The following is a 19868-nucleotide window of genomic DNA, read 5'->3' on the forward strand; positions in this document are numbered from 1 at the left end:
TCAGCGCAGAATCTGTCTTCATGTCATAGCAGAGAATCAGGCTTCACGTCACCCACCACTGGAACAGGCCACTGTCACATATTTAGGCCCAGGCAGAGGAGAGAGGTCGCGTAACAGAGAATCTGGCCTTATGTCAGCACAGAATCTGTCTTCATGTCATAGCAGAGAATCAGGCTTCACGTCACCCACCACTGGAACAGGCCACTGTCACACATTTAGGCCCTGGCACCCAGACAGAGGAGAGCGGTCCCGTAACAGAGAATCTGGCCTTATGTCAGCGCAGAATCTGTCTTCATGTCATAGCAGAGAATCAGGCTTCATGTCACCCACCACTGGAACAGGCCACTGTCACACATTTAGGCCCAGGCACCCAGGCAGAGGAGAGCGGTCCCATAACAGAGAATCTGGCCTTATGTCAGCACAGAATCTGTCTTCATGTCATAGCAGAGAATCAGGCTTCACGACACCCACCACTGGAACAGGCCACTGTCACATATTTAGGCCCAGGCACCCAGGCAGAGGAGAGAGGTCGCGTAACAGAGAATCTGGCTTCATGTCAGCACAGAATAAGTCTTCATGTCATAGCAGAGAATCAGGCTTCACGTCACCCACCACTGGAACAGGCCACTGTGACACATTTAGGCCCCGGCACCCAGACAGAGGAGAGGTTCATTCAACTTTGGGTTGCCCCGCAATATAATGGTAAAATGAAATTAAAAATAGTATTGAATGAGGAAGTGCCCTGGAGTAGAATAATATATTGTTAAGGGGAGGTAGTTAATATCTAATCTGCACAAGGGATGGACAGGTCCTGTGGGATCCATGCCTGGTTCATTTTTATGAACGTCAGCTTGTCCACATTGGCTGTAGACAGGCGGCTGCGTTTGTCTGTAATGACGCCCCCTGCCGTGCTGAATACACGTTCAGACAAAACGCTGGCCGCCGGGCAGGCCAGCACCTCCAAGGCATAAAAGGCTAGCTCTGGCCACGTGGACAATTTGGAGACCCAGAAGTTGAATGGGGCCGAACCATCAGTCAGTACGTGGAGGGGTGTGCACAGGTACTGTTCCACCATGTTAGTGAAATGTTGCCTCCTGCTAACACGTTCCGTATCAGGTGGTGGTGCAGTTAGCTGTGGCGTGGTGACAAAACTTTTCCACATCTCTGCCATGCTAACCCTGCCCTCAGAGGAGCTGGCCGTGACACAGCTGCGTTGGCGACCTCTTGCTCCTCCTCTGCCTTCGCCTTGGGCTTCCACTGGTTCCCCTGTGACATTTGGGAATGCTCTCAGTAGCGCGTCTACCAACGTGCGCTTGTACTCGCGCATCTTCCTATCACGCTCCAGTGTAGGAAGTAAGGTGGGCACATTGTCTTTGTACCGGGGATCCAGCAGGTTGGCAACCCAGTAGTCCGCACACGTTAAAATGTGGGCAACTCTGCTGTCGTTGCGCAGGCACTGCAGCATGTAGTCGCTCATGTGTGCCAGGCTGCCCAGAGGTAAGGACAAGCTGTCCTCTGTGGGAGGCGTATCGTCATCGTCCTGTGTTTCCCCCCAGCCACGCACCAGTGATGGGCCCGAGCTGCTTTGGGTGCCACCCCGCTGTGAACATGCTTCATCCTCATCCTCCTCCACCTCATCCTCGTCCTCCTCGTCCTCCAGTAGTGGGCCCTGTCTGGCCACATTTGTACCTGGCCTCTGGTGTTGCAAAAAACCTCCCTCTGAGTCACTTTGAAGAGACTGGCCTGAAAGTGCTAAAAATGACCCCTCTTCCTCCTCTTCCTCCTGGGCCACCTCCTCTTCCATCATCGCCCTAAGTGTTTTCTCAAGGAGACATAGAAGTGGTATTGTAACGCTGATAACGGCGTCATCGCCACTGGCCATGTTGGTGGAGTACTCGAAACAGCGCAACATGGCACACAGGTCTCGCATGGAGGCCCAGTCATTGGTGGTGAAGTGTGTCTGATCCAAAGTGCGACTGACCCGTGCGTGCTGCAGCTGAAACTCCACTATGGCCTGCTGCTGCTCGCACAGTCTGTCCAGCATATGCAAGGTGGAGTTCCACCTGGTGGGTACGTCGCATATGAGGCGGTGAGCGGGAAGGCCGAAGTTACGCTGTAGCACAGACAGGCGAGCAGCGGCAGGGTGTGAACGCCGGAAGCGCGAACAGACGGCCCGCACTTTATGCAGCAGCTCTGACATGTCGGGGTAGTTGCGAATGAACTTCTGCACCACCAAATTCAGCACATGCGCCAGGCAAGGGATGTGCGTCAAACCGGCTAGTCCCAGAGCTGCAACGAGATTTCGCCCATTATCGCATACCACCAGGCCGGGCTTGAGGCTCACCGGCAGCAACCACTCGTCGGTCTGTTGTTCTATACCCCCCCACAACTCCTGTGCGGTGTGGGGCCTGTCCCCCAAACATATGAGTTTCAGAATGGCCTGCTGACGTTTACCCCGGGCTGTGCTGAAGTTGGTGGTGAAGGTGTGTGGCTGACTGGATGAGCAGGTGGAAGAAGAGGAGGAGGAAGCTGAGGAGGAGGAGACAGGAGGCAAAGAATGTTGCCCTGCGATCCTTGGCGGCGGAAGGACGTGCGCCAAACAGCTCTCCGCCTGGGGCCCAGCCGCCACTACATTTACCCAGTGTGCAGTTAGGGAGATATAGCGTCCCTGGCCGTGCTTACTGGTCCACGTATCTGTGGTTAGGTGGACCTTGCCACAGATGGCGTTGCGCAGTGCACACTTGATTTTATCGGACACTTGTTTGTGCAGGGAAGGCACGGCTCTCTTGGAGAAGTAGTGGCGGCTGGGAACAACATACTGTGGGACAGCAAGCGACATGAGCTGTTTGAAGCTGTGTGTGTCCACCAGCCTAAATGACAGCATTTCATAGGCCAGTAGTTTAGAAATGCTGGCATTCAGGGCCAGGGATCGAGGGTGGCTAGGTGGGAATTTACGCTTTCTCTCAAATGTTTGTGAGATGGAGAGCTGAACGCTGCCATGTGACATGGTTGAGATGCTTGGTGACGCAGGTGGTGGTGTTGGTGGTACATCCCATGTTTGCTGGGCGGCAGGTGCCAACGTTCCTCCAGAGGCAGAGGAAGAGGCCGAGGCGGTGGCAGCAGCAGCAGAAGAGGCCGAGGCGGCGGCGGCAGCAGCAGCAGAAGAGGCCGAGGCGGCGGCAGCAGCAGCAGAAGAGGCCGAGGCGGCGGCAGCAGCAGCAGAAGAGGCCGAGGCGGCGGCGGCAGCAGCAGCAGAAGAGGCCGAGGCGGCGGCAGCAGCAGCAGAAAAGGCCGAGGCGGCGGCAGCAGCAGCAGAAAAGGCTGAGGCGGCGGCAGCAGCAGAAGAGGCCGAGGCGGCGGCAGCAGCAGCAGAAGAGGCAGCAGGGGGAGCCTGAGTGACTTCCTTGTTTTTAAGGTGTTTACTCCACTGCAGTTCATGCTTTGCATGCATGTGCCTGGTCATGCAGGTTGTGCTAAGGTTCAGAACGTTAATGCCTCGCTTCAGGCTCTGATGGCACAGCGTGCAAACCACTCGGGTCTTGTCGTCAGCACATTGTTTGAAGAAGTGCCATGCCAGGGAACTCCTTGAAGCTGCCTTTGGGGTGCTCGGTCCCAGATGGCGGCGGTCAGTAGCAGGCGGAGTCTCTTGGCGGCGGGTGTTCTGATTTTGCCCACTGCTCCCTCTTTTGCTACGCTGTTGGCTCGGTCTCACCACTGCCTCTTCCTCCGAACTGTGAAAGTCAGTGGCACGACCTTCATTCCATGTGGGGTCTAGGACCTCATCGTCCCCTGCATCGTCTTCCACCCAGTCTTGATCCCTGACCTCCTGTTCAGTCTGCACACTGCAGAAAGACGCAGCAGTTGGCACCTGTGTTTCGTCATCATCAGAGACGTGCTGAGGTGGTATTCCCATGTCCTCATCATCAGGAAACATAAGTGGTTGTGCGTTAGTGCATTCTATCTCTTCCACCCCTGGTGAAGAGCTAGGTGGATGCCCTTGGGAAACCCTGGCAGCAGAGTCTTCAAACAGCATAAGAGACTGCTGCATAACTTGAGGCTCAGACAGTTTCCCTGATATGCATGGGGGTGATGTGACAGACTGATGGGCTTGGTTTTCATGCGCCATCTGTGCGCTTTCTGCAGAAGACTGGGTGGGAGATAATGTGAACGTGCTGGATGCACTGTCGGCCACCCAATTGACTAATGCCTGTACCTGCTCAGGGCTTACCATCCTTAGAACGGCATTGGGCCCCACCAAATATCCCTGTAAATTCTGGCGGCTACTGGGACCTGAGGTAGTTGGTACACTAGGACGTGTGGCTGTGGCAGAACGGCCACGTCCTCTCCCAGCACCAGAGGGTCCACTAACACCACCACGACCATGTCCACGTCCGCGTCCCTTATTAGATGTTTTCCTCATTGTTCCCGTTTACCACAATTTTGAGAATGGCAAATTTGGGAATAGTTTTTCAACCCAGAAAAAAAAATGTGCTTTTACGGTCACTACAAATAACTTGACCAGCTAAAACAGTACTGATTTGCTTGAATAGAAATGAGACCTGTTTTTTTTTGCACTGTGTGACAGGTATAGGTTTAATCACAGAATCAGACTTCTATCTGCACGGTAGCGTGTGTCTTAGGTTTTTCTGAATGACACTATCAGTACCTTCAATGTAAGATATCCTTTTTGGGATAGATTTCAAGTAGGCCTCAAATACCAGAAACTAGTTATTTTGAGAATGGCAAATTTGGGAATAGTTTTTCAACCCAGAAAAAAAATAGGGCTTTTATGGTCGCTACAAATAACTTGACCAGCTAAAACAGTACAGATTTGGTTGAATAGAAATGTGAGACCTGTTTTTTTTTGCACTGTGTGACAGGTATAGGTTTAATCACAGAATCAGACTTCTATCTGCACGGTAGCGTGTGTCTTAGGTTTTTCTGAATGACACTATCAGTACCTTCAATGTAAGATATCCTTTTTGGGATAGATTTCAAGTAGGCCTCAAATACCAGAAACTAGTTATTTTGAAAATGGCAAATTTGGGAATAGTTTTTCAAACCAGAAAAAAAAAAGTGCTTTTACGGTCACTACAAATAACTTGACCAGCTAAAACAGTACAGATTTGCTTGAATAGAAATGTGAGACCTGTTTTTTTTTGCGCTGTGTGACAGGTATAGTTTTAATCTCAGAATCAGACTTCTATCTGCACGCTAGCGTGTGTCTTAGGTTTTTCTGAATGACACTATCAGTACCTTCAATGTAAGATATCCTTTTTGGGATAGATTTCAAGTAGGCCTCATATACCAGAAACTAGTTATTTTGAGAATGGCAAATTTGGGAATAGTTTTTCAACCCAGAACAAAAAGTGTGCTTTTACGGTCACTACAAATAACTTGACCAGCTAAAACAGTACAGATTTGGTTGAATAGAAATGTCAGGTCTATTTTTTAGGCGCTGGGTGACAGGCTCAACTTGCCCCTGATGTAGTATATGGCCAAAAAATAACCACACTGTTGATGGTTAACCCCTTAAGGACTTAGGACGTATCGGTACGGCATGGATCCCGAGTCCTTAAGGACCCATGACGTACCGGTACGTCATAACTTGAAATCTGTATTCCGGCGCCCGAGGGGTAAATCGGAACGGGATTTCGGCTGAAATCATTCAGCCGGCATCCCGTAACAATGCAGGGGGGGGTCATTTGACCCCCCCGCATCGGCGATCGCAGAAAACCGCAGGTCAATTCAGACCTGCGGTTTGCTGCGCTTTGTGCAGTTTCTGATCCCCGCGGCCCTGACCGCGGGGATCAGAAGCTTTAGTGTCCCTAAAATATATATTTTACACCCCCCCCTGCACCCCTGCATGATTTTTTGCCGGCGGGTGGTGCAGGGGGGGAGTTGTGGGCGGTGGTGCGGGAGGCGGGCGGTGCGGCAGGCGGGATCGCGATCCCCCGCCCGCCTCCCCTTGTATAATCGTTGGTCTCTAGTGGGTATACCAGGGTGCCAGCACATTGCTGGCACCCTGGTATAAACGGCTGACATCGATGATGCGATGTCAGCCGTTTAACCCTTTCCATACAGCGGTCCGTACGGACCGCTGTATGGAAAAAGTTAACAGTAAGAGGGAGCTCCCTCCCTCTCCCATCGGGGGGCTGCTGTGCCTTTGCAGCCCCCCGATGGAGAGGGAGAGAGCCCCCAGACAGCCCCCCTCAGCCCTGTGCTTACCCTTCCCCGTCTGCGAAGTTCTGACAACTACTGAGCAGACGGGGAAGGTTCCCATGGCAACAGGACGCCTCTCAGGCATCCTGCTGTCCATGGTGCTGAACAGATCTGTGCTAAAAGCAGAGATCTGTTCAGACAAAGTGTAAGTAAAATACAGTACTGTACAATATATATTGTTCTGTACTGTATTATACAGACATCAGACCCACTGGATCTTCAAGAACCAAGTGGGTCTGGGTCAAAAAAAAAGTGAAAAAAAGTGAAAAAAAAGTAAAAATCCAAAAACACATTTATCACTGATTAAAAATGAAAAAAATAAAATTTTCTACACATGTTTGGTATCGCCGCGTCCGTAACGACCTGATCTATAAAACGGTCATGTTACTTTCCCCGCACAGTGAACGCCATAAAAATAAAAAAATAAAAACTATTAGGAAATTGAAATTTTGCCCACCTTACTTCCCAAAAAAGGTAATAAAAGTGATCAAAAAAGTCGCATGTACGCCAAAATAGTACCAATCAAACCGTCATCTCATCCCGCAAAAATCATACCCTACCCAAGATAATCGCCCAAAAACTGAAAAAACTATGGCTCTTAGACTATGGAAACACTAAAACATGATTCTTTTGGTTTCAAAAATGAAATCATTGTGTAAAACTTAAATAAATAAATAGTATACATATTAGGTATTGCCGCGTCCGTACAGCCACATATGGGGTGTTTCTGTAAACTACAGAATCAGGGCCATAAATAATGAGTTTTGTTTGGCTGTTAACCCTTGCTTTGTAACTGGAAAAAAAATATTAAAATGGAAAATCTGCCAAAAAAGTGAAATTTTGAAATTGTATCTCTATTTTCCATTAAATCTTGTGCAACACCTAAAGGGTTAACAAAGTTTGTAAAATCAGTTTTGAATACCTTGAGGGGTGTAGTTTCTTAGATGGGGTCACTTTTATGGAGTTTCTACTCTAGGGGTGCATCAGGGGGGCTTCAAATGGGACATGGTGTCAAAAAAACAGTCCAGCAAAATCTGGCTTCCAAAAACCATACGGCGCACCTTTCTCTCTACGCCCTGCTGTGTGCCCGTACAGTAGTTAACGGTCACATATGGGGTGTTTCTGTAAACGGCAGAGTCAGGGCAATAAAGATACAGTCTTGTTTGGCTGTTAACCCTTGCTTTGTTAGTGGAAAAAATGGGTTAAAATGGAAAATTAGGCAAAAAAAAGAAATTCGCAAATTTCATCCCCATTTGCCAATAACTCTTGTGCAACACCTAAAGTGTTAACGAAGTTTGTAAAATCAGTTTTGAATACCTTGAGGGGTGTAGTTTATAGAATGGGGTCATTTTTGGGCGGTTTCTATTATGTAAGCCTCGCAAAGTGACTTCAGACCTGTAGTGGTCCCTAAAAATTGGGTTTTTGTAAATTTCTGAAAAATTTCAAGATTTGCTTCTAAACTTCTAAGCCTTATAACATCCCCAAAAAATAAAATATCAATCCCAAAATGCTACAAACATGAAGTAGACATATGGGGAATGTAAAGTAATCACAATTTTTGGGGGTATTACTATGTATTACTGAAGTAGAGAAACTGAAAGTTTGAAATTTGCTAATTTTTCTAAATTTTTGGTAAATATGGTATTTTTTTATGCTAAAAAATTAACTTTTTTGACCCAATTTTAGCAGTGTCATGAAGTACAATATGTGACGAAAAAACAATCTCAGAACGGCCTGGATAAGTCAATGCGTTTTAAAGTTATGAGCACTTAAAGTGACACTGGTCAGATTTGCAAAAAATGGCCAAGTCCTTAAGGTGAAATAGGGCTGAGTCCTTAAGGGGTTAAATGCACTTGGGTGACACAGGCTAAGCCTGCACCAGATGTAGTATATGGCCAAAAAATAATCAGACTGTTGATGGTTAAATGCACTTGGGTGACACAGGCTCAGCCTGCACCAGATGTAGTATATGGCCAAAAAATAATCAGACTGTTGATGGTTAAATGCACTTCGGTGACACAGGCTCAGCCTGCAGCTGATGTAGGATATAGCACAAAATAACCACACTATTGATGGTTAAATACACTTGGTGATAGCTTGTGCTGGCGCACCACAAGTCACAAAATGGCCGCCGATCACCCCAGAAAAAAAGTGATCTAAAAACGCTCTGGGCAGCCTCAAAAAAGTGAGCAAGTCAATATTAGCACTTCAATGATCCACAGCTGCAGATCGATCACAGAATGAAGTCTTTTGGAGGAGTTAATCTGCCTAATCTCGCCCTAACGTCGCAGCTGCAACCTCTCCCTACACTGATCATAGCAGAGTGACGTGCAGCGCTACCTGACCCAAGCTTATATAGAGGCTGGGTCACATGCTGCACTGGCCAATCACAGCCATGCCAATAGTAGGCAAGGCTGTGATGGCCTCTTGGGGCAAGTAGTATGACGCTTGTTGATTGGCTGCTTTGCAGCCTTTCAAAAAGCGCCAAGAAAGCGCCGAACACCGAACCCGAACACTGACTTTTACGAAAATGTTCGGGTTCGGGTCCGTGTCACGGACTCCCCAAAATTCGGTACGAACCCGAACTATACAGTTCGCTCATCCCTACACATGACCCCTCATTATCCCAAAACTGGTGTCTGAACACCCTACCTTCAGAGGATCGCGTCCTCTGCTACACATCCCTCTGCACCAACAGATAAGGATGGCCACCCTACTAGGTTAGGATAACTAGAGTTCTGTGGACAAAGCACCATCTTGTTATTGATGGCACCATATCCCCGTCCACTCATGTGTACCCAGGCTGATTTCCCCCTGTGATCCCGTCTTGTGGAGGCCCGCAGAACCAATGGCATAGTCATGCCTTGGCTCCCCAGGACCCCACAACACAAGAACACAGTCCACACTCTGCTGCCAAACACTCTGCGTCCAATCCCTATCAGAGCTGTGCCACCTGCTCGGACTAGAATTAAGTGCGCAGCACAACATTACACCAATGTTGTCTGTCCGCCCCAGTCCCCAGCGCAACACAGCCCTACCGAAAACCTGGAGCACACCAGTGTTATCTGTATCGATCCGAGACCCTGGCTGCCCAGAATAAAATCACATCATCCTTTGTGTAGGATTTCCCGTGTGAAATTATCTGCTCGCGAGCCTATACGTCCTCAATCCACAGTACAACACTGTCCCACTCCAAGGGGACACAGAATGAAACACAAACAGCAGATGGGACTTACAACAAACTACATAAATCAGCATGGTGGAACACATCCGTAGACAAGGACTACCACCATCAACATCAAGAAAAACTTACAAACAGATAACAAAAACACACAACATGGACATACAGAGGAAACAAACGGTGTAACAAATAGTACAGGGGTGTCAAATGTTGCCTAGCCTAGCTTGGCCACTCTGACCCCTCAGCAGCTGGTGATGCTGCCGAGAGGTAACCCCGTTATGGCCAGGCTGACTAGACCCCACTGCACAATTTGTTACCTGGCTGATACTGTTGGACACATTGCAATTACTTGCACAAGAGCAATTCCTTGCAATGTGTCCTTTGTTCCCACACCTGAAACACGTGACTTGGTTTCCTGTCCTGTGTGTTATGTTCCTATCTGTTTTGCAGTGTCTCGCTATGTGACCTAGGCCACCACATGCAAAACATCTGATGTTTGCTCTGCATGGCCCAGGTCCATCTACACTGCAGCCGTGCTCTCTTCTCCTGAATTGTTCCATCCTCAGGGACGCACTCTTCACAACAGTTCTTTTTCCCAAAGTCAGGGAAAAATCTCTGTTAGTCTGGACCAGCTTGACCTGATGATTTGACCGGTCACAGACTACTCTCCCCCCTTTTTGCCCTGCACAGGGCAAAGTTTTGGGAGATTCCGACCCTGGCTTTACGGAAAAAGAAAGGGCCGGCACCAACTTGGTGATAACCTGTTGCATGCCAGACATTAGCTGGGACCTTACAGCAACCTCAGCCTTCAATTTGGCTACCGTCACGTCAGTAGAGGCAGTCTGCTCCTTGAAGGCCTTGACCTCAGTATAAGACTGAGTCAACTTAGCCTCGATTTCCTCCTTCTGCCTCTGCAGCTCTACTAACTGTGACTCTATCCTAGCCACCTGCGCATCTCGGTCAACAGTAGACTGCACATTCTCCGTCAGCTGTGCCTGCAATGCCGAAACCTGGTCCGAATTACTAGCACAGCACTGGCAGTGAATGGCCGGAGGAATTGTCTCCATTGACTGAGACACCAGCGCCACTTGCTTTGGCTTACAGATGCTAGCCTCAAACGTATGAACGAGTTTGGCGAGCATCCGAAGCCGTTTGGTGGCCTTGTTCAACACCGTCCGTTTGTTAACACAAAGCCTGTCATAACTACAAGCCAATGCTAACAAATCGGACCACAGCATTTTTGCTGACTTGTATGTGGTGGGGAGGATGGGGTTAAATGTGCTGTGTCTGCTCAAGTGTTGCAGTGTGGGGAAGTCCATACTCACCGTTTGCTGAGCGTCCATCTTCTCATTGGGGCCGTACCTCTTCGTCCTAACAGCTGCTTGGAAGAAGTCCTTTTTCTTCCGGATCGTTTCTTCCCGACCAGCCGGACTTGTACGCTGCTCCAACGAAGATGGATCTCTTTCAGTGACGTGTCCTCTTCTCCCTCGCAATCACTTGAGCGATGCAGTGACCGTGTAAAGCAAATGGCAAAATATTAATTCACAGAATAGATTATAGATTCTCTGCTAAAGATTTTGATCTGCGTTTGGTGCTATAAGGAAGAGTCGCGTTACCTGTCCGAATTATCAGATCCTAGACGCTCAGACCACTGACCGCGTCTCTCTTGCCTGATAATTCACAGGATGACCGACCTCTAACCTCAAAACCAAACACAGATTTCAAAATCTAAGCAGTGGGCCTGGCTCGCCAATGTAAAGGGGGAATATTAGTCGCCAATATTTATGTAAATATCAATAATTAATATTCATAAATGGGAGGAGCCGTCTATTGATGACTCTGCCCATTTATACCTTTATATAACAATAACACAATACTTTCGCTATGCTTTACACTAATCACTACGCTAGCTGCATGCGCCTTACTAACTCGCTACCGCTAACAAGTACACGCTACACAAAGGGTATAAATATAACGGTATTTATTAAAACCTAATACACTAAGCACGCAATACACTAACAATACACAGCACTACAAATACAATCCTAAGCTACACTACACGTTCCCAAATTCCACCCATCAACTAACTATACAGTTTACACATACAAGTATATTAACAACCCACCCACCTGACTACTTTCTGTCCCTACGGGGTACGACGAGGGTTAATGGTGGTCTTACAGGGGTGTAAGTAAACCACAAATACAATCAGGGGCACAGGATCAGGGAATCAGGGACAAGGGTAAACCAGATCAGGGGTTTAAACAAGGATACCAATAAAGGGTTAATCAGGGCCCAGGGTGCACATCAGGGCAAGGGTTAATCAGGGCCCAGGGTGCACATCAGGGACACTAATCATACAAGGGGTGTAGTGCCAAGGGTAATAGGGTTAACAAGGGGTGTCCAGGGGTAATAGGGTAACAAGGGGTGTAATAGGGTTACCAGGGGTAACAGGGTTAACCAGGGGAGAGCAGTAGGGGATCAGAGGATATATGGGAGGGGGTACAGGGATAGGGGATGTGGATCGTTGGTGGGATAGGGGAATAGGGGTTAATAGGGGGCGATACTTAATGTTTCGTTGCTCGTTCGTCCAGGGGTTAACGCCGAAGCCTTATCTCCTATCGGGGGGGATGTCCGGCAGGGTTCCTCTTCCTGAGCGCAGGATGCGCTCTCCTTCAAGGTGGGGGCCCCGATCCTAACTCCTTGAGTGCCGGGGCCGCCGGATATTTATCCCCGGCGGCCCGCACTCCCGCCGCCCACCAGGGGGCGCGCGCGCGCGTGCCCATCATCCACGTGGGCCGGCGCAGTGATATGACGTCACTGCGCCGGCCCGCACATCGGGGACGCGCTGCACACCAACAGGTGGGAGAAGCCTTTGATCTCCCGCCTGTGGCACTCTGCATTCCGGCCAGCGAGATGTTAATTTCGCTGCCGGAATGCGCATAATAGAAGGAGGGGAGGCTTCTCCCCTTCTTCTATCATGTATAATTGTCTCCAGCGGCGCTGGCGACAATTATATCAAAGGGCTCAGATTCTGTGGAATCAGAGTCCTTTGTAGTTATCAGGATGACCGGACCTTAGTCCGGTCATTCTGATGCAATCAACCAGATTGCATCTGTGTGAATACTTGGGGGACATTCACACCGATGCATCTGGTTTCAGGTGTATGGAGGGGGGTGGGGAATATTGTATAATATATATGTGTATGGATGCATGGGGCACATCCATACACATGTATACAATATAAGGGACATAGATATATAAATATATATATACACATCAGGGGGCATAAGGGGCACAGTTATATACATGTATATACATCCTAATATGTATACACATGTACACAAGGGGCCACAGCCCTTACATTATAAGGGGGCACGGCCCCTACATTACAAGGGGATATATACACTAAGGGGGCACATATTTCCCACAGGGGCCACCATGAGCCCCTGGGGATCACCATGGACAGACGTGCGCAGATGCTGGGCACATCCGCACACATCGTCCCATGATGCTGTGGTTAATGTATGCACATATACCATACATGCCCGCACGTGTTTGCAGGCATGCATGGATATATATGCATACGTCTCAACCCTTCCTCAACAGAATCCAAATGCGTAAAAAATGCCCTGTGAAATCCTAAAGGTACTCATTGGAATTTGGGCCCCTTTGTGCACCTAGGCTTCAAAAAAGTGTCACACATGTGGTATCGCCGTACTCAGAAGAAGTAGGGCAATGTGTTTTGGGGTGTATTTTTACATATACCCATACTGTGTGTGAGAAATATCTCTGTAAATGACAACTTTTTAAAAAAAATTATACAAAGTTGTCAATTTACAGAGATATTTCTCTCACCCAGCATGGGTATATGTAAAAATACACCCCAAACACATTGCCCTACTTCTTCTGAGTACGGCGATACCACATGTGTGACACTTTTTTGCAGCCTTGGTGCGTGAAGGGGCCGATGTCACGGATGATGTTGCAGATAGCTGGAAGTTATGGATAAACATCCGACTGACTTGATCCCAAACTAAGGAGCATAAAGGTGACCCCTATAAAACCCTAAGAGCTCACCCTGACTGCTAAGCACATACAAGGGTCTCAGAGGTAGACGATTGCATGCCCTCGTACCTAGACTGTGTGACACCTGAAAACCCTATAATAGTGAGGGGACACGTCCACCGGCTCCATGCACTTAATACGGAGGGAGTCAGGGTCACCTAGAATCAAGCCAGCAAGGAAACACAATACATGAAAGGACTTATCTGAACAAGCAGCAACAGAAGTCTCCAGCAGTGAACACCTCAAATCCAGGAAGTAGTATAAACCGCAAAGTGAGGCAGTATGGGAGGTAATATAAAGGAAAGAGGATTAGTCTAAATAGGTGACACCTGGGAGAAAGAAATGAGATGACAAAGTGAAACCAAAACAAAGAACATCATGCAAGAGGTAGAAAAGGACGTCTGTCAGACCTTCTCACAGAAGTGGCGGTGACAGACGAAAGTCCAACGAGTACCTTTAGGCTTTACAGGGTTGCTCACAATTTAGCCCCACCCAAAATGCCAGAACAGAAAAACACACCCCACAAATGACCCCATTTCAGAAAGTAGACACCCCAAGGTATTCACTGAGGGGCATAGTGAGTCCGAGGGAGATTCTTTTTTTTTTTGCAAGAAGTTAGCAGAAATGGAAACTTTATTATTTATTTTTTTTCCTCAGAAAGTGTCATTTTCCGCTAACTTGTGAAAAAAATTTAAATCGTACATAAACTCACCATGCCCCTCCGCGAATACTTTGGGGTGTCTTCTTTCTAAAGTGGGGTCATTTGGGGGGTATTTATACTATCCTGGCATTCTAGCACCTCAAGAAACATGACAGGTGCTCAGAAAGTCAGAGCTGCTTCAAAATGCGGAAATTCACATTTTTGTACCATAGTTTGTAAACGCTATAACTTTTGCGCAAACCAATAAATATACACTTATTGGATTTTTTTTTATTATCAAAGACATGTAGCACAATAAATTCTGACACAAACTTGTACAGAAATGTAATTATATTTGAACAATTTTACCAGAAAAAGTTAAAAGTACACTTTTTTTGAGAAAATTGCGGTCTATTTTGATTAATATCAGAAAAATGAAAAATGTCAGCAGCAATCAAATACCACCAAAAGAAAGCTGTATTTGTGAGAAGAAAAGGAGGTTAAATTCATTTGGGTGCCAAGTTGCATCACCGAGCAATAAACCGTTAAAGTTGTGAAGTGCCGATTTGTAAAAAAGGGCCTGGTCACTAGGGAGGTATAAACCTGTGGTCCTTAAGTGGTTAAGCATTTCCTGCCTGTTGAGTTTCTGTTAGTGTGGCAATTTATTACCTCATTTAAGAGCGCGTCGGGCTGCCTATTCCTAAACAGCAGGTCATAGCTTTTTTTTTGTATTATTTGTATACTTTTTCTTATTTATTTAAGTTTTACACAATAATAGTATTTTTGAAACAAAAAAAAAATGTTTTAGTGTCTCCATAGTCAGAGCCATAGCTTTTAACCACTTAAGGACCACAGGTTTATACCCCCATAAAGACCAGGCCCTTTTTTACAATTCTGCACTACACTACTTTCACCGTTTATTGCTCGGTCATGCAACTTACCACCCAAATGAATTTTACCTCCTTTTCTTCTCACTAATAGAGCTTTCATTTGGTGGTATTTCATTGCTGCTGACATTTTTACTTTTTTTGTTATTAATCGAAATTTAACGATTTTTTTGCAAAAAAATGACATTTTTCACTTTCAGTTGTAAAATTTTGCAAAAAAAAACGAGATCCATATAGAAATTTTGTTCTAAATGTCTTTGATAAAAAAAAAATGTTTGGGTAAAAAAAAAATGGTTTGGGTAAAAGTTATAGCGTTTACAAACTATGGTACAAAAATGTGAATTTCCGCTTTTTGAAGCAGCTCTGACTTTCTGAGCACCTGTCATGTTTCCGGAGGTTCTACAATGCCCAGACAGTACAAACACCCCACAAATGACCCCATTTCGGAAAGTACACACCCTAAGGTATTCGCTGATGGGCATGGCAAGTTCCTAGAATTTTTTATTTTTTGTCACAAGTTAGTGGAAAATGATGATTATTTTATTTTTTATTTTTTTCATACAAAGTCTCATATTCCACTAACTTGTGACAAAAAATAAAAACTTCCATGAACTGACTATGCCCATCAGCGAATACCTTGGGGTCTCTTCTTTCCAAAATGGGGTCACTTGTGGGGTAGTTATACTGCCCTGGCATTCTAGGGGCCCGAATGTGTGGTAAGGAGTTTGAAATCAAATTCTGTAAAAAATGACCTGTGAAATCCGAAAGGTGCTCTTTGGAATATGGGCCTCTTTGCCCACCTAGGCTGCAAAAAAGTGTCACACATCTGGTATCGCCGTACTCAGGAGAAGTTGAGGAATGTGCTTTGGGGTGTCTTTTTACATATACCCATGCTGGGTGAGATAAATATCTTGGTCAAATGCCAACTTTGTATAAAAAAATGGGAAAAGTTGTCTTTTGCCAAGATATTTCTCTCACCCAGCAGGGGTATATGTAAAATGACACCCCAAAACACATTCCCCACCTTCTCCTGAGTACGGGGATACCAGATGTGTGACACTTTTTTGCAGCCTAGGTGGGCAAAGGGGCCCATATTCCAAAGAGCACCTTTCGGATTTCACAGGTCATTTTTTACAGAATTTGATTTCAAACTCCTTACCACACATTTGGGCCCCTAGAATGCCAGGGCAGTATAACTACCCCACAAGTGACCCCATTTTGGAAAGAAGAGACCCCAAGGTATTCGTTGATGGGCATAGTGAGTTCATGGAAGTTTTTATTTTTTGTCACAAGTTAGTGGAATATGAGACTTTGTATGAAAAAAAAAAAAAAAAAAATCAGCATTTTCCACTAACTTGGGACAAAAAATAAAAAATTCTAGGAACTCGCCATGCCCCTCACGGAATACCTTAGGGTGTCTTCTTTCCAAAATGGGGTCACTTGTGGGGTAGTTATACTGCCCTGGCATTTTCCAGGGGCCCTAATGTGTGGTAAGTAGGTAAATGACCTGTGAAATCCTAAAGGTGCTCTTTGGAATATGGGCCCCTTTGCCCACCTAGGCTGCAAAAAAGTGTCACACATGTGGTATCGCCGTATTCAGGAGAAGTTGGGGAATGTGTTTTGGGGTGTCATTTTACATATACCCTTGCTGGGTGAGAGAAATATCTTGGCAAAAGACAACTTTTCCCATTTTTTTTATACAAAGTTGGCATTTGACCAAGATATTTCTCTCACCCAGCATGGGTATATGTAAAATGACACCCCAAAACACATTCCCCAACTTCTCCTGAGTACGGCGATACCAGATGTGTGACACTTTTTTGAAGCCTAGATGCGCAAAGGTGCCCAAATTCCTTTTAGGAGGGCATTTTTAGACATATGGATACCAGACTTCTTCTCACGCTTTGGGGCCCCTAGAATGCCAGGGCAGTATAAATACCCCACATGTGACCCCATTTTGGAAAGAAGACACCCCAAGGTATTCAATGAGGGGCATGGCGAGTTCATAGAAATTATTTTTTTTTGGCACAAGTTAGCGGAAATTGATATTTTTATTTTTTTTCTCACAAAGTCTCCCGTTCCGCTAACTTGGGACAAAAATTTCAATCTTTCATGGACTCAATATGCCCCTCACGGAATACCTGGGGGTGTCTTCTTTCCGAAATGGGGTCACATGTGGGGTATTTATACTGCCCTGGCATTCTAGGGGCCCTAAAGCGTGAGAAGAAGTCTGGAATATAAATGTCTAAAAAATTTTACGCCTTTGGTTTCCGTGAGGGGTATGGTGAGTTCATGTGAGATTTTATTTTTTGACACAAGTTAGTGGAATATGAGACTTTGTAAGAAAAAAAAAATAATAATTCCGCTAACTTGGGCCAAAAAAATGTCTGAATGGAGCCTTACAGGGGGGTGATCAATGACAGGGGGGTGATCAATGACAGGGGGGTGATCAGGGAGTCTATATGGGGTGATCACCACAGTCATTGATCATGCCCCTGTAAGGCTTCATTCAGACGTCCGGATGCGTTTTGCGGATCCGATCCATCTATCAGTGCATCCGTAAAAATCATGCGGACATCTGAATGGAGCTTTACAGGGGGGTAATCAATGACAGGGGGGTGATCAGGGAGTCTATATGGGGTGATCACCACAGTCATTGATCATGCCCCTGTAAGGCTTCATTCAGACGTCCGGATGCGTTTTGCGGATCCGATCCATCTATCAGTGCATCCGTAAAAATCATGCGGACATCTGAATGGAGCTTTACAGGGGGGTAATCAATGACAGGGGGGTGATCAGGGAGTCTATATGGGGTGATCACCACAGTCATTGATCACGCCCCTGTAAGGCTTCATTCAGACGTCCGGATGCGTTTTGCGGATCCGATCCATCTATCAGTGGATCCGTAAAAATCATGCGGACATCTGAATGGAGCTTTACAGGGGGGTGATCAGGGAGTCTATATGGGGTGATCACCACAGTCATTGATCATGCCCCTGTAAGGCTTCATTCAGACGTCCGGATGCGTTTTGCGGATCCGATCCATCTATCAGTGCATCCGTAAAAATCATGCGGACATCTGAATGGAGCTTTACAGGGGGGTGATCAGGGAGTCTATATGGGGTGATCACCACAGTCATTGATCATGCCCCTGTAAGGCTTCATTCAGACGTTTTGCGGATCCGATCCATCTATCAGTGGATCCGTAAAAATCATGCGGACATCTGAATGGAGCTTTACAGGGGGTTGATCAATGACAGGGGGGTGATCAATGACAGGGGGGTGATCAGGGAGTCTATATGGGGTGATCACCACAGTCATTGATCACGCCCCTGTAAGGCTTCATTCAGACGTCCGGATGCGTTTTGCGGATCCGATCCATCTATCAGTGGATCCGTAAAAATCATGCGGACGTCTGAATGGAGCTTTACAGGGGGGTAATCAATGACAGGGGGGTAATCAATGACAGGGGGGTGATCAGGGAGTCTATATGGGGTGATCAGGGGCTAATAAGGGGTTAATAAGTGACGGGGGGGGGGGGGGTAGTGTAGTGTAGTGGTGCTTGGTGCTACTTTACTGAGCTACCTGTGTCCTCTGGTGGTCGATCCAAACAAAGGGGACCACCAGAGGACCAGGTAGCAGGTATATTAGACGCTGTTATCAAAACAGCGTCTAATATACCTGTTAGGGGTTAAAAAAAACACATCTCCAGCCTGCCAGCGAACGATCGCCGCTGGCAGGCTGGAGATCAACTCTCTTACCTTCCGTTCCTGTGAGCGCGCGCGCCTGTGTGCGCGCGTTCACAGGAAATCTCGGCTCACGCGAGATGACGCCTATTGGCGTTAGTGTGACCTGGGAGCGCCGCAGAAATGACGCCTTTCGGCGTTAGCGTGACGGTAAGTGGTTAAATTTTTTGCCCGATTGTCTTAAAGGGTTTCTATCACTTGGTATGACATAATTAGCTGTCAGACACTAGCGATCCGCTAGTGTCTGCTCTGGCCAACCATCCTACTATAATCACTTGTGGGGCAGCGGTTTTGCTAAAAAACTAACTTTTATAAATATGCTAATGAGCCTCTAGGTGCTATATGGGCGTCATTAGCACCTAGAGGCTCCGTCTACCTTCATACACAGCCGCCGCCCAGCGCGTCCCTCCAGCCCGCCCATGTCCTCCTCCGTGTGACGCAGCGGACGAGTTCTCGCGCATGCGCCGTGCGCGGCTGTATTCGGCGCATTTGAGATCTCAGCTCGGAGCGGTCAGACATTCAATGCGCATGCGCGGCTGTATTAGGCGCATGCGCATTGAATGTCTGACCGCTCCGAGCTGAGATCTCAAATGCGCCGAATACAGCCGCGCACGGCGCATGCGCGAGAACTCGTCCGCTGCGTCACACGGAGGAGGACATGGGCGGGCTGGAGGGACGCGCTGGGCGGCGGCTGTGTATGAAGGTAGACGGAGCCTCTAGGTGCTAATGACGCCCACATAGCACCTAGAGGCTCATTAGCATATTTATAAAAGTTAGTTTTTTAGCAAAACCGCTGCCCCACAAGTGATTATAGTAGGATGGTTGGCCAGAGCAGACACTAGCGGATCGCTAGTGTCTGACAGCTAATTATGTCATACCAAGTGATAGAAACCCTTTAAGTAGGGGCTCATTTTTTGCGGGATGAGGTGACGGTTTGATTGGTAATATTTTAGGAGGCATACGCCCTTTTGATCGCTTGGTGTTGCACTTTTTGTGATAGTAGGTGACAAAAAAAGTTTTTATTTTTTCATGTGATATTTTTATAGAGCTGGTCGTTACAGACGTGGCGATTACAAACATGTTTAGGGTATTTTATTTTCTTAATTTTTACTAAATTATAAAAG

This window comes from Bufo bufo, chromosome 3 (genome assembly GCF_905171765.1).
Source record: "Bufo bufo chromosome 3, aBufBuf1.1, whole genome shotgun sequence".
NCBI classification, from domain to species: domain Eukaryota; kingdom Metazoa; phylum Chordata; class Amphibia; order Anura; family Bufonidae; genus Bufo; species Bufo bufo.